The sequence below is a fragment of the Scyliorhinus torazame genome, chromosome 19 (genome assembly GCF_047496885.1).
Source record: "Scyliorhinus torazame isolate Kashiwa2021f chromosome 19, sScyTor2.1, whole genome shotgun sequence".
NCBI lineage: Eukaryota > Metazoa > Chordata > Chondrichthyes > Carcharhiniformes > Scyliorhinidae > Scyliorhinus > Scyliorhinus torazame.
Window position 1 is genome coordinate 18,989,564 of NC_092725.1, and position 11,062 is coordinate 19,000,625.

General features: G+C 55.2%; 1 long non-coding RNA gene across 1 annotated transcript; it reads left to right on the forward strand.

The window, feature by feature from the left end:
• Window positions 1-4,221: 4,221 nt before the first annotated feature.
• LOC140395865 (uncharacterized) lies at window positions 4,222-6,405 on the forward strand. Its single transcript, XR_011936342.1, has 2 exons — window positions 4,222-4,460; window positions 6,083-6,405. It is a non-coding gene; the product is annotated as an uncharacterized lncRNA (long non-coding RNA).
• Window positions 6,406-11,062: the final 4,657 nt, after the last annotated feature.

The following is an 11,062-nucleotide window of genomic DNA, read 5'->3' on the forward strand; positions in this document are numbered from 1 at the left end:
CCACACTGGTAGCACTGTGCACAGTTCTGGTCTCCATATCCCTCAGTTAGACCACACTGGGAGCACTGTGCACAGTTCTGGTCTCTATATACCTCGGTTAGACCACACTGGAAGCAATGTGCACAGTTCTGGTTTCCATATCCCTCAGTTAGACCACACTGGGAGCACTGTGCACAGTTCTGGTCTCCATATCCCTCGGTTAGACCACACTGGGAGCATTGTGCACAGTTCTGGTCTCCATATCCCTCAGTTAGACCACACTGGGAGCACTGTGCACAGTTCTGGTCTCCATATCCCTCATTTAGACCACACTGGGAGCACTGTGCACAGTTCTGGTGCCCATATCCCTCGGTTAGACAACACTGGGAGCACTGTGTACAGTTCTGGTCTCCATATCCCTCAGTTAGACCACACTGGGAGCACTGTGCACAGTTCTGGTCTCCATATCCCTCGGTTAGACCACACTGCGAGCACTCTGCACAGTTCTGGTCTCCATATCCGTCGGTTAGACCACACTGCGAGCACTCTGCACAGTTCTGGTCTCCATATCCCTCAGTTAGACCACACTGGGAGCACTGTGCACAGTTCTGGTCTCCATATCCCTCGGTTAGACCACACTGGGAGCACTGTGCACAGTTCTGGTCTCCATATCCCTCAGTTCGACCACACTGGGAGCACTGTGCACAGTTCTGGTCTCCATATCCCTCGGTTAGACCACACTGGGTGCACTGTGCACAGTTCTGGTCTCCATATCCCTCGGTTAGACCACACTGGGAGCACTGTGCACAGTTCTGCTCTCCATATCCCTCGGTTAGACCACACCGGGAGCACTGTGCACAGTTCTGGTCTCCATATCCCTCGGTTAGACCACTCTGGGAGCACTGTGCACAGTTCTGGTCTCCATATCCCTCGGTTCGACCACACTGGGAGCACTGTGCACAGTTCTGGTCTCCATATCCCTCGGTTAGACCACACTGGGCGCACTGTGCACAGTTCTGGTCTCCATATCCCTCGGTTAGACCACACTGGGAGCACTGTGCACAGTTCTGCTCTCCATATCCCTCGGTTAGACCACACCGGGAGCACTGTGCACAGTTCTGGTCTCCATATCCCTCGGTTAGACCACTCTGGGAGCACTGTGCACAGTTCTGGTCTCCATATCCCTCGGTTAGACCACGCTGGGCGCACCCTGCACAGTTCTGGTCTCCATATCCCTCGGTTAGACCACACTGGGAGCACTGTGCACAGTTCTGGTCTCCATATCCCTCAGTTAGACCACACTGGGAGCACTGTGCACAGTTCTGGTCTCCATATCCCTCGGTTAGACCACACCGGGAGCACTGTGCACAGTTCTGGTCTCCATATCCCTCGGTTAGACCACACCGGGAGCACTGTGCTGGTTGCAGCGGCAGAGAGATTGGAGGGAGGGAGTGGCGTGGGGTGACTGCCGGTTTCCGGATCGGACACCGGCTCTCCTGGCTGCGGGGTGGGGGGGCTGCCCTCGCAGGACCGTGAGGTGGGGACGGAACAGACCGGGCAGACGGCGAGTCCCCCAACAGGACAGAGGCAGTGCCCACATAGAGACCGCCATTATGGCGGTCAACTTGCTGGCCACCCACCTCAGCCTCTGTGTGCACGCTGTGACCACGGCCGTGTGGATTGCTCCCCTCCCCCACGACCACACCACGTACCCGGGCACAACCCGGGGCCACACCGACAGCAGCCCCCAGTGACGGCAGTGCAGTCCAATGGTGCCCCGGCACAGGGAGGGCACCAGGATCACGGGCACCGACGGGGTCGAATACCAACGGTGTAGGGGTGGGTGGGGGACATACCTGAGTGGGCCCGCGGTGTCTACCGGGACAACAATGTAGCTCATGGCATCTGGATGGGCACAGGTGTATTCGCCAGATAACATGTTTGTCTTTCACCCCCTGCGGGCAATAATGGCTCTTGGTCATCAACCTGTGATGCTTGGACCCCCCTCCCCCAGGGAAGATAGGGTGAAGGGACCTGGGGGGGGGGAATGGAAAGGGTTTAGAAGGGACATATGTTGGTCCCAGACCGGACCCCAACAGTGGCTAGGATACTCCACAGGAACCCCAAAATGTTATTTTAATTTTGTCAGACTGTGAGGAGAGGATTCCTTGCTCCAGGAGAGATTTCACAAACAAATGGGGATGTGGTCGATTGAAACAAACATTATTACCAACATAGTATTAAAATACCTATACCATCACATTGAAAATAACTTACTATTACCCTTTAAACAATACTGCCCAATACAATGAATACAATACCCTGAACTGCTATCTTTATTCCCACTACATCAGCAAGAAATAAACCACCTCAGCTCTAAATCTGCTGTAACAACCATTGACACTCAGGAATACTTACTTTACAGAGCTGTTTCTTTGAGAAAGAGCGATCTCTTGACGGTGCTTTGAGATATGATCTGACCCATGTCAGACCCATGCAGAAACTCTGGCTGCATCTCTCCAGAAGGTTTTTCGCAGCTTGTTTCAGCTCCCCATTGCTCTCAGAAAAGTTGCACTGCTTTAAAGACTGTGGGTGGGTTTCTCCGACACCACGCCGGGTCCGAGAAACCGCGGGGCCCGGCGTGAATCCCGCTCCGACACCGGCTGCCGTATTCTACAGCGCAGATTTTCAGGCGGGGGCGGGGATCACGCAGCGTCGGTCGGGGGCCATTGGCAGCGGCCCCCTTGGTAATTCTCCGGGCCCCGATGGGCCGAACGGCCATCGGTTTCTGGCCTGTCCCGCCGGCGTGAAATGGACATGGTCCCACACGACGGGACCTGGCTGGTAGGCCAGCTGGTGCGGTCCTCGGGGAGGGGAGGGGGGCGCGGTGGGGATCAACGGTGGCCTGGCCCACGATCGGGGCCCACCAATCTGCGGGCGGGCTTCTTCCTTCCACGTCGGCCTCTGTAGAGCTAGAGCTCCACCATGGCTGGCGAGAAGAAGACACCCCCCTGCGCATGTGTCAGAATACGCCAGCCGGTTTGCGCATGCGCTGGCCTCTCCCCCGGAAGTGCGGAGGATTCTGCAACTTCCGGTTGTCCCGATGCTGGAGTGTTTCGCGCCATTGTTTTGGCCCGGCGTCGAGCCATTGGGGGAATAGGGAGAATCCCGCCCTGTTAATCTATTTTAACTGAAGTGCAGGGAGAGCAACACTATTTGACCTGGACTCTCAACTTCATGCAAAAACTCCACCTACCTGATTTCTCCAGCATTCCTGATGCATTGGTTCCACCCAGTAATGACATCACCCTACCAAACTGAAATCTAATGAACTCCACAGGGACTCCCCTTCATCCCAACCATCTACATCAGCTCAAACTTTTTACCATGCTCTAATTGCACTCCTGGCTCATAAAACACCCTTGCCATTCAAACTAGGGTTTCTTTATGAAACATGACTGCAGCAGTCACACACACATTAACACCGGTGTTTAACCCTTACTGCACCAAATACCTACAGTGATATATTGAAAATTCCACATTAATCCCAGACAGATTTCTTTGTGTCCCTTCAGCCAAGGTCAATCTGCCACCTTAACCCAGTCCGGCCAACGCGTGACTCCATGCTCCGCAGCGACCCGATTGGTTGCAAGCCGCCCTGGCCTCCCCCTCAGATTGTCAGGGAGGTGGAAGGTGAGGTTATCGGGAGTGGGAGGAGCACATGGACATCTGGTGACTCCAATGTAAACAGTGTGAAGAGCCGAGGCCCCAGGCTGGTCCAGTGCCAGCCGTCTCCAACACCCCCCAACCACTCCCCACCACCCCCACCCCCCCCCCCACCTCAGCAATGTCTTGCAGAGGGACTGGCCCCCGGACCATTCAGAGAGACTCAGATCAGCCAATGATCTCATTGAACGGTGGGACAGGCTAGAGGGGCTGAATGGCTCCCCCAGCTCCTATGTTCATATAACCCATGACCCCCCCCCCCCAGACCCTGTTGCGTGACGGGGCAAACACTGGACATTAACCCTCTCAATGCCCTCTGCCAGCCAGGATGCAGAATTATGGAACCAGGTGACACAGGTTTGACATCATTGACAAAAGAGGCGCCATTGGCTAAATGGTCTGTTGTATGATTCTTATATGAAACAGCAAAACATTCTTGCAATGCCTTTCCAGTTCAATCATTATTCAGACTTATCCCTCCATTTATTAATGAGAAACCGATTTGATTCCAGTTAATGTCGAACACGTCCATTCGACCTGTCCAAGGTGGAGCCTACCCGCGTCGTGTGTGTGTGATTATTAACCACAGCAGGCTCGACATGTTGATATAAAGGGCTCCTGTGCCCCAGCTATCTCACTGTGACCGGGAGGAGATCAGTGGAGAACGATGAAAGGACTGTTTTTGCTGCTGGGGTTCCTGGTGCTGATACAGCCCAGAGCTGGCCAGGGATACATTGCGAATGTGAACAGGCAAGGTGAGTATATCTCGAAGTACACCATGTCGAAAAATTCACATGGGCATCAGGTTGTGCCAAGATGGGGCCAGATCTCAGTGTGTGTGTGTGCGCGTGTGTGTGTGCATGTGCGTGTGTGTGTGCATGTGCATGAGGAACTACAGAAAGCTCTCTTGATTCCTGTATTGAGCATATGTGCTCGCTGTCCTGGTCCCCATATCCCTCGGTTAGAACCCACCTGGACCACTGTGTACTGTCCTGGCTTCAATTCATTGCTTTTCACCACACTGGGAGCACTGTGCACCGTTGTGGTCTCCGTATCCCTCAGTTAGACCACACTGGGGGGCACTGTGTACAGTTCTGGTCTCCATATCCCTCAGGTAGACAAAACTGGGAGCACTGTGTACAGTTCTGGTCTCCATGTCCCTCAGTTAGACCACACTGGGGGGCACTGTGTACAGTTCTGGTCTCCATATCCCTCAGTTAGACCACACTGGGAGTACAGTGTACAGTTCTGGTCTCCATATCCCTCAGGTAGACAAAACTGGGAGCACTGTGTACAGTTCTGGTCTCCAGAATCCTCAGTTAGACCACAGTGGGAGCACTGTGCACCGTTCTGGTCTCCGTATCCCTCAGTTAGATCACACTGGAAGCACTGTGCACAGTTCTGGTCTCCATATCCCTCGGTTAGACCACACTGGGCGCACTGTGCACAGTTCAGGTCTCCATATCCCTCAGTTAGACCACACTGGGAGCACTGTGCACAGTTCTGGTCTCCATATCCCTCAGTTAGACCACACTGGGAGCACTGTGCACAGTTCAGGTGTCCGTCTCCCTAGGTAAGACCATACTGGGAGCACTGTGCACAGTTCTGGTCTCCATATCCTCAGTTAGACCACACTGGGAGCACTGTGTACAGTTCTGGTCTCCATATCCTCAGTTAGATCACACTGGAAGCACTGTGGACAGTTCTGGTCTCCATATCCTCGGTTAGACCACACTGGGAGCACTGTGCACAGTTCTGGTCTCCATATCCCTCGCTGAGACCACACTGGGATCACGGTGCACAGTTCTGGTCTCGATATCCCTCAGTTAGACCACACTGGGATCACGGTGCACAGTTCTGGTCTCCATATCCCTCAGTTAGACCACACTGGGAGCACTGTGCACAGTTCTGGTCTCCATATCCCTCGGTTAGACCACACTGGGATCACGGTGCACAGTTCTGGTCTCCATATCCCTCAGTTAGACCACACTGGGAGCACTGTGCACAGTTCAGGTCTCCATATCCCTCAGTTAGACCACACTGGGAGCACTGTGCACAGTTCTGGTCTCCATATCCCTCAGTTAGACCACACTGGGAGCACTGTGCACAGTTCAGGTGTCCGTCTCCCTAGGTAAGACCACACTGGGAGCACTGTGCACAGTTCTGGTCTCCATATCCTCAGTTAGACCACACTGGGGGGGCACGGTGTACAGTTCTGGTCTCCATATCCCTCAGTTAGACAAAACTGGGAGCATTGTGTACAGTTCTGGTCTCCAGAAACCTCAGTTAGGTTAGAATTGGGGCATCGCCCTGATCACAGTTGGGAGCTCTGGTTTCTGAAAGGATTATCAATTAACTCTTCCATTCTGCTTCACAGTTGCCCCCTGCGATTTAACTAAACGAACATGCCGACCTACACAATGTAAACCAAGGGAGATCAGTTTTACCGAGCTCTGTCCTTTGGATTACCTGTGCTGCGGACGTTCTAGAGCTCCCTACATATTGTGACCTTTTTCTGAAGTGCTGCGAGTTGAGACACGTATCCAGAAATTATGTGACCCACTGCGATATCCAGCAATTACTCTGCATGACGCTAACTGTGATTTCTGTAATTCTGTAATTCAGCTGCACTGTGTTGGCCCAATAACCCCTGACCCCCGGGTTTCTGAATCATGTGAATAAAACTGGCTTCATTATTCAGCCCCTCTTGTCCGTTTCTGATTTCTCACTCGGTTCGGGATGTTAGTCTATCAACGGTAATGGAGTTAGAGAGAGAGAGAGGGGAGAGTAAGAGAGTGGGCTGAGTTAGAGGCATTAGGCAGCAAGAGAGAGGGTGAGTGTGACAAAGAACAAAGAAATGTACAGCACAGGAACAGACCCTTCGGCCCTCCAAGCCCGTGCCGACCATGTTGCCCGTCTAAATTAAAATCTTCGACACTTCCTGGGTCCGTATCCCTCTATTCCCATCCTATTCATGTATTTGTCAAGATGCCCCTTAAATTTTAGATAGAGAGAAGGGAGAACTAAAGAGAGGTGGAGAGACAGAGAGAAAAGGAGAGATAGAGAAAAGGGGAGAGATAGAAAGAGGGATATAGCTAGGAAGAGATGGACTGTTAGAGTGAGCGACAATTAGAGAGGGGGGCAGTTGCCCAGAGGGAGACGGTTAGACAGATGGAGAGAGGGTGAGTTAGAGAGAGTAAGTGAGTCAAATAGAGGGGGTGTTAGAGAGAGGGGGAGAGGCAGATTGTTAGAGAGAGAGGGGGGGGGGTTTCGAGAGAGGGTGGGTGTTAGAGAGAGGGGAGAGTTAGAGAGAGGAGGGAAAATCAGAGAGAGGGGTAGGGTTAGAGAGAGGGGGAGTGTTAGACAGATGGGGAGTGTTAGAGAGAGGGGGAGTGTTAGGGAGATGGGGAGTGTTAGGGAGATGGGGATTGTAGAGAGAGAGGGAGTGTTCAAGAGATGGGGAGTGCAGAGCGAGAGAGAGTGTTCGAGAGAAGAGGTACAGCTAGAGAGAGGAGGGGGTGTTAGACATTGGGGAGGGATAGAGGAGAGATAGAGGGAGAGGAGAGACAGAGAGGGGGCCAGTCAGAGAGAGGGGGAGTATTAGAGACAGGGAGTGTTAGAGAGAGTAGGGATAGTCAGAGAGAGGGTGTGGGTTAAAGAGAGGGGAGTGTTAGAAAGATGGGGCGAGTTAGAGAGAGGAGGAGTGTCAGAGAGAGGGGGAGTGTAGAGAGAGGGAAGTGTGAGGGAGATGGGAAGTGTTAGAGAGAGGAGGGAAAGCCAGAGAGAGGAGGAGGGTTCAAGAGAGGGGGAGGGTTAGAGAGATGGGGAGTGTTAGAGAGAGGGGGAGTGTTAGAAAGAGGGGGAGTGTTAGGGAGAGGGGGAGTGTAGAGAGAGGGGGAGTGTTAGGGAGATGGGGAGTGTTAGAGAGGTGGGGAGTGTTAGGGAGATGGGGAGTGTTAGAGAGAGAGGGAGTGTTAGAGAGAGAGGGAGTGTTAGAGAGATGTGGAGTGTAGAGAGAGGGGGAGTTTTAGAGAGAAAAGGGACAGTTAGAGAGAGGGGAAGTGTTAGAGAGTGGGGAGTGATAGAGGAGAGACAGAGAGAGGGGACAGTCCGAGAGAGGGGTAGTATTAGAGATGGGTAGTGTTAGAGAGAGGAGGGATAGTCAGAGCGAGGGGGGGGAGATTGGCAGCTAAACCTTCCAGGATTTAGATGTTTCAGGAGGGATAGAGAGGGCTATGAAGGGGTGGGGGGGTTGCACTACTGGTTAAGGAGAATTTCACAGCTATACTGCGGGAGTATACCTCAGAGGGCCCATGCATCAAGGCAATATGTGTAGAGTTCAGGAAAGGAAGGGTGCAGACACAATGTTGGGGTTTACCAGAGGCCTCCCAACAGCTGGCGGGAGATAGAGGAGCAGATATGTCGATGAATTTTAGAAAGGTGTAAAAGCAACAGGGTTGTTGTGGTGGGGTGGTTTTAACTTCTCCTATATTGACTGGGACTCACAGGTGCTCGGGGTGTGGATGGGTAAGAGTTTGGAAGGAGCATCCAGGAGAGCTTCTTCAAACAATATGTGGATAGTCCAACTAGGGAAGGGGAGCATTTCGGGAACAGTGATCACAATTCAGTAAGTTTTAAGTTTTATTGGATAAAGGTAAGAGTAGCCCTCAGGTAACGGTGCTAAATTGGGGAAGGCTAATTACAACAGTATTAGGCCGGAACTGAATAATCTAGATTGGGGGCAGATGTTTGAGAGTAAATCAACATCTGGCATGTGGGAGGCTTTCAAATGCCAGTTGATAGGAATTCAGGACCGGCATATTCCTGTGAGGAAGATGGATAAGTACGGCAAGTTTCAGGAATCTTGGATAACGGGGGGTATTGTGAGCCCAGTCCAAAAGGAAGCATTTGTAAGGGCGAGAAGGCTGGGAAACGTGAAGCCCGCGAGGAATATAAGGAAAGTACGAAGGAGATTAAGGAAGGGGTCAGGAGGGCTAAAAAAGGTCACGAAAAGTCATTGGCAAACATTATTAGGGAAAGTCGCAAGGCTTTTTATTCGTACATAAAGAGCGAGAGGGTAGCCAGGGTTGGCCCACTCAAGGACAGAGGAGGGAATCTTTGTGCGGAGCCAGAGGACATGGGCACGGATATAAATAAGTACTTTGCATCAGTATTCACCTGCCAGGGAGAGTGGGAGTGTGTTCCATCTCTGCAGGTCCTTTTTAACTTCCTCCGTCAGCTTGGTCAGGTTCCACTTGTGGATTCGTGTCCAGTCATGGGCAATTTGGATCCCCAAGTAGTGGAATTTGAGTCGGGCCTGTATAAACGGCAGCCCCTCCAGCTCTGCCCCTCCCCCTCCAGCTCTGCCCCTCCCCTCTCCAGCTCTGTCCCTCCACCCTCCAGCTCTGCCCCTCCCCCTCCAGCTCTGCCCCTCCCCTCTCCAGCTCTGTCCCTCCACCCTCCAGCTCTGCCCCTCCCCCTTCAGCTCTGCCCTCCCCCTCCCCCTCCAGCTCCAGCTCTGACCCTCCCCCTCCCACTCCACCCCTCCCCTTCCAGTTCTGTCCCTTACCTTCCAACTCTGCCCCTCCCCTTCCAGCTCTGACCCTCCCCCTCCCACTCCACCCCTCCCCTTCCAGTTCTGTCCCTTACCTTCCAACTCTGCCCCTCCCCTTCCAGCTCTGGCACTCCCCCTCCAGCCCTGCACCTCCCCTATCCTGCTCTGCCCCTCCCCTTCCAGTTCTGCCCCTCTCAATTCCTTTTCTGCCCCTCCCCCTTCAAGCACTGCCCCTCCCCCTTCCAGCTCTGCCCCTCCCCCTCCAGCTCTGCACCTCCCCCTCCATCTCTGCCCCTCCCCCTACAGATCTGCCCCTCCTCTACAGCACTGCTCCTCCCCCTTCCAGCTCTGCCCCTCCCCCTCCAGTTCCACCCCTCCCTTCCAGCTCTGCACCTCCCCCTCCAGCTCTGTACCTCCCCTCTCCAGCTCTGCCCCTGCCCTTTCCAGCTCTGCCCCTGCCCTTTCCAGTTCTGCACCTCCCCCTTCCTGCTCTGCCCCTCCCCCTTCAAGCTCTGGCCCTCCCCATCCAGCTCTGCCCCTCCCCCTTACAGCTCTGCCCCTCCCCCTTCCAGCTCTGCCCCTCCCCTCCAACTCTGCCCCTCCCACTCCAGCTCTGCCCCACCCCCTACAGCTGGGGCTCTCCCCTTCCCCCTCTGCCCCTCCCCCTCTGCCCCTCCAGCTCCAGCTCCGACCCTCCCCCTCCCACTCCACCCCTCCCCTTCCAGCTCTGTCCCTCACCTTCCAACTCTGCCCCTCCCCTTCCAGCTCTGCCCCTCCCCCTACAGATCTGCCCCTCCTCTACAGCTCTGCCCACCCCCCTCCAGCTCTGCCCCTCCCCCTACAGCACTGCTCCTCCCCCTTCCAGCTCTGCCCCTCCCCCTCCAGTTCCACCCCTCCCTTCCAGCTCTGCCCATCCCCCTCCAGCTCTGCCTCTCCTCCAACAGCTCTGGCCCTCCCCCTCCAGCTCTGCACCTCCCCCTCCAGCTCTGCCTCTCCTCCAACAGCTCTGGCCCTCCCCCTCCAGCTCTGTACCTCCCCTCTCCAGCTCTGCCCCTCCCCCTTCCAGTTCTGCTCCTCTCAATTCCTTTTCTGCCCCTCCCCCTCCTGCTCCAGCTCTGCACCTCCCCCTCCAGCTCTGCCCCACCCCACTCCAGCTCTGCCCCACCCCCCTCCAGCTCTGTACCTCCCCCTCCAGCTCTGCCCCTCCCCCTTCAAGCTCTGCTCCTCTCAATTCCTTTTCTGCCCCACCCCACTCCAGCTCTGCCCCTGCCCTTTCCAGTTCTGCACCTCCCCCTTCCTGCTCTGCCACTCCCCCTTCAAGCTCTGGCCCTCCCCATCCAGCTCTGCCCCTCCCCCTTCCAGCTCTGCCCCTCCCCCTTCCAGCTCTGCCCCTCCCCTCCAACTCTGCCCCTCCCACTCCAGCTCTGCCCCTCCCACTCCAGCTCTGCCCCTCCCCCTCCAGCTCTGACCCTCCCCTTCCAGCTCTGCTTCTCCCCTTCCTACTCTACACCTCCCACTTCCAGCTCTGCCCCTCCCCCTCCAGCTCTGCCCCTCCCCCTCCAGCTCTGCTCCTCCCCCTCCAGCTCTGCTCCTCCCCCTCTGTCCCTCCCCCCTCCTGCTCTGACCCTCCCCCTCCAGCTCTGACCCTCCCCCTACAAGCTCTGCCTCACCCCCTCCAGCTCAGCCCCACCCCTTCGAGCTCTGCTCCTCCCCCTTCCAGCTCTGCCCAACCGCCTCTAGCTCTATCCCTCTCCCCCTCCATCTCTGCCCCTCACCATCCAGCTCTGCCACGCCCAAGATCTG